At 37.7% G+C, this 4,855-nt stretch overlaps 1 protein-coding gene across 2 annotated transcripts in view; it reads right to left on the bottom strand.

The window, feature by feature from the left end:
* LOC119261782 overlaps positions 1-4,855 on the bottom strand; it is a 371,675-nt gene that overhangs the window by 219,811 nt on the left and 147,009 nt on the right. The window lies entirely within an intron of this gene.

Genomic DNA, 4,855 nt, shown 5'->3' with positions numbered 1-4,855 from the left:
TCTAAACTTATTGCTTTGAAAAAGTAAAGCTACCTACCAGATTCACTTACTTAAGTAACAGATGTCCATACTATAATAAGAGCGTAATAAATTATATCCACTGAGCTGGCAGTACTCTACTTTTACAAATTCTGCTTACTCGTTAGTTAGTTAGGTTAATGGATAATTCTTTTGCACAACCAAATTATCAAAACAGACGGGACACTGTGCAAAATGTTGAGAAAAAAAGCAGAATGCAATGATGTGCATATTATTTAAAATGCTTAATTAATTGAAAATAGTACAAAGACGACACATCAAGTGTCGAAACTGAAAAAAATTGTTTTTTGAAAAATATACGCCCATTTTGAATATTTACCACTGTCTTCCATAACCTCTTCTTGTAACAGCACTATGTGTTTGGGAACTGAAGAGACCAACTGCTACAGTTTTGAAAGTGAAATGTTTTCCCATTCATGGTTGGTACACAATTTCAGCTGTTCAACAGTTTGAGGTCACCGTTCATTTCATAATTTGGCAAATTTTTAATGAGTCACAGGCCTGGACTGCAGGCAGGATCATTTAGCACCCGTACTCTTTTACTACAGAGTCATGCTGTTGTAATACATGCAGAATATGGTTTGGCATCATCTTGCAAAATTCAGCAAGCCCTTCCCAGACAAAGATTTGTTAGCAGCAAATGTTGCTCCAAAACCTGTATGCATCACTCAGCATTAGTGGTGCCTTCACAGATGTGCAAGTCACCCATGCCATGTTCCACAACATCATGGATGCTGGCTTTTGAACTGTGTATTATGTATGAACTGTGTATTAAACAATTTTACCTTTTTTTTTTTTTGGCCCATGTCCCAACTTTTTTGAAACGTTGCTGGCTTCAAATTCAAAATGAACATGTATTTCTCAAAGTTTCAACATTTGACATGTTGCTTTTTACTATTTTCAGTTAAATATAAGGTTAAAAATGATTTGCACATTACATTCTGTAATTTTTCACAGCATCTCAAGGTTTTTGGCATATAGCTGCAAAATGGTTCTTCTATTGTTAGGACGTCAAGCTTGTAACAACAGAAGAATATTTTTGGTGCTATATAGAACATATACCCACACAATCTTCAACAATCTGGAAAAAAAAACATTTCACCATGCAAAGAACCATCTAAGCATAAAATGCTAAATGCTAAATAGAACCATTACTTTTACTAAAGAATCCCTAAACCATCTTTTTTTAAAGCTGAATTAAAGCATGTTTCCCATGCTCATCATCGATTTCTTCCAAAGACCACTGAAAAGTATATTAACCTGGAAAAAAGGAAAATAGATCTCCTTTAAGACTCTACTATTGATTCAGACCTTAACCTATTGAATTCTATAGTTACAGTGGTTTTATTGTGTTGCCATAGTTCTATTCAGCTTTACTACCTTTCTTTTACGTTTTATGTGAAGGCATCTAATGTATGAAAAGCAATACATAAATCAGTTTAAGTATTATGATAAAGATTAATAACTTGGGTCAAAATAATGCCATGCAGTCACTGATTATGAAACATGGTATTCTTTCGGATGCAAAGCACCTTCCCTCACTTTGCATACTTAAGAGGGATTACTCCATGTTGACTTCTCTAGAAGCTGTAATCTGTAAGAACAAGTTACAAAGTAACGTGTTACTGTTATTCCACTACTTTGGTGGTAACGAGTAATGTATCTAATTACCTTTTCAAACAGCACAATAATACTGTAATCAGGGAAAGTTAAATGTGCTTACTACTTGTTACTTATATCTTGTGTGAAAACATTATTGCAAATCTGCAGCATATAGCAGAGTAAAAACTTTTTGGTAAAATGGTACCTTAGTTTCATATTAATAAAAATAGCTTCCTTGATATGCAGAGTAGGTTTTGCCTAAATATAATAATAATAATAATAATAAGGTTAACATTTGAATTATTGTTAGAAGCACACCGGAACTTGAAAAAGGTGGTTTAATGACAGGTTTAATGAGAGGAGTATTTACTTAATAATTAATCATTACACCAATAACACCGATAAGTAAATCAAAAAGAACTATTACTGTACTTTAGACCAGTCATGACTGCTTTGACAAAGAATCTGTACTTTAGTATTTCCCTTTTTGGCAATGTTACATACAAGAAAAGATTTGAAAAGAAATTTCCACTGCAATTTGGTCAAAATGATGCATCTACAAAAATTCAATTCACTTTTATTCAGCTCTTTTGATACTGGTAGTGGTAAAATACTGGTAGCGGTAAAATACTGGTAGCGAATTGTATAGTAGACCATTACTAGTCAATTTTACTCTAGGAATATTTAAACAACAAGATTCATCATTTACTGTACAACAAAATTAAAGCATTTTTTCTACATAAACTCTGAATTAGATCATGATTCATTTAATTACATTAGTTACATCACAAATTTAAGCTAATCATAATATCATTACGTTTAACATCAACGTTAACATTCATTTGTATAACAGACTGAACCCTAGGGCCACTAACGGCTACTTTTTGGCTACTTTTTGAAAAGTAATGTGCCACTTTTTATTGATTTTCAAAGCGTAATTGTCAGAATGTTAAATCTCGACCTGTCATACCAAAACAAGTCCACATTGATTCAAACTGACAGTGTGAACAAGACACTGCATTTAATCCTGAGCAAGAAAGAAATTATTAGCAAGCAAGCAAAATTTATTTATATAGCGCTTTTTATAACAGGTGTTGTCACAAAGCAGCTTTACAGGACAATCAGTATTACAGAGAGAAAAGAAAAGAAAAGAAAAGAAATGAAAATCTGAGCCCCCATGAGCGTCGCCAGTGGCAACGGTGGCAAGGAAAAACTCCCTAAAAGAGGAAGAAACCTTGAGAGGAACCAAGACTCAGAAGGGGAACCCATCCTCCTATGGTTGAAACCAGATAGCAAACATTATTAGTATGAAGTTTTATAGTAAAGTGGGAAAAGAAAAGATCTGAGGGTGAGGACTGCACAGCGCTGTAAAGCAAGAAGTTCAGTGGTGGTCAAACCGGTCCAGAAGGCTGGTGAGCAGCGGCACCAATCAAGGCAGAAGAGGCAGCAGCATCAGACACACAGGATGGGCAGCTGATCAACTCAGCAGAGGAAGGAAAGAAAAACACAGAGTCAGTTCTGTAAAGAGTGGCTGACCACAGATTACAGTAAAACAGAGCAGCAGAGACTCCAGCAGGTCTAGATCTGACAGGGAGACTAATCATCAAAGGCTCCACTGTACAAGTAAGGTTTTAGCCTAGACTTAAAGACTGAGGCTGAGTCTGAGTCCTGAACATTAACAGGAAGATTATTCCAGAGCTGGGGGGCTCTGTATGAGAAGCTCCGCCCCCTGATGGAGCTTTATTAATTCTAGGTACCAGTAGTGAGCAGCACCTTGTGATCTAAGTAGGCGTGATGGTTCATAGTAGGAGAGGAGCTCACTCAGGTACTGAGGGGCGAGTCCTTTTAGGGGCGAGAGCTTTATAGGTCAGTAATAGGATTTTATAATCAATGCGAAATTTAACTTGTATTAAAAAGCTGCAAATAAACAAATAGTTCACCAAAAAGTGTAACCAACAATCAAACTTACTCCCCCAAAGGTGTGAGTCAATCATTCCAGGTTTTTCCCAACAAAAATCCACAAAAGTAAACGAATACAAACCAGAGAATTCTGTGCAAAACATTATCAACTGTTGAAATAAAACTGCTCCAATTTAAACATTTCAGCAACTGATCAGGCATAACATTCTGACTCTTGACTCATTCTACAGCTTCAAATACACGCTAATGGACTATTATGCAAATTAGGCGACTACGTCATGCAGTGACTTCTAGCGACTTTTAGGACCAGCCAATAGTCACTTTCCTTACTGAGGAGTTGGCAACACTGCTCTGTCCGTGCATGCAGTCTGCCGTGTGACCTTGTTCCTGTCCTGAAGAGCAGATGTTTGGTGAGCCTCCTGAGAAGTTGGAGGTCATATAACCATATTTTACCATTAACAGCGCACATGGCTGACTACAGCCTACAGTGGACCAGACGTGAAGATCTGAAGAAGACTGGAGTGGAAGATCAGTGGCAGAACGAGGACGTTTTCCCTCCTTCACCCACTCACTGGGAGCTAACAGCTAACATCCGGGACATCCAGGCCGCCGTGGTAAATGTCCATAACAGCAGCATTGCTTTCAGTGATGAGTGATTCTGGACTCCCCCTGCTGACAAAATACCATTGGAAACCATCCGGTTTAAAACCTGATCTTGCTGCTTTCTAATGGCAATAGGATCCATGGCTTCCACTAGAGACCAATAGTTTCCTGTAGAACACCTTTTAACAAAAGCCAAAGCAAAACCATCAGGAACCGACGAAAGCACTTACTGGTTTCTATGGGTTTTGGTTTTAGGAAGAACTGTTGTTGTTGTTGTTTGCCATAACTTGGCTAGGAGGAAAGGTTCAGCCTGATCCAGCACTCTGGGGCTTTGGAAACATCTTCTAGTTAAATCCAAGTTCCATGTGTACTCGCAGTTTTCCGGTACAGTGCGGCATTTTTCGTCCAAACTTTTTAGTGTCAAAATTGCCTTTTTTGCTAGCCAGTCTGTTTCCTCTCAGACAGAGCAGGTTTTTAATGTAACTCTAGGTCAGTGTGGTCGGCAGTGGTCTTTGGTCAGTGGTCTTTCTTGATACTCACTGGTGTTGTTTGGATGGAGGAAGTGGCGGCATCATCATCGTCTCAGTTATGAAGTCAAGCCTTAAAGATGTTTATTAGAAATCGAAAGTATTGTTTTCTCGTCATCACATAACTGAATGCTTTCTGAAGTTTGGCTCATGGGAGGTTCAGG

This window comes from Pygocentrus nattereri, chromosome 20 (assembly GCF_015220715.1).
Source record: "Pygocentrus nattereri isolate fPygNat1 chromosome 20, fPygNat1.pri, whole genome shotgun sequence".
In the NCBI taxonomy this organism is placed as follows: Eukaryota; Metazoa; Chordata; class Actinopteri; order Characiformes; family Serrasalmidae; genus Pygocentrus; species Pygocentrus nattereri.
Note: the sequence above shows the minus strand (reverse complement) of the source record. Positions and strands in the feature narration are given on the sequence as shown.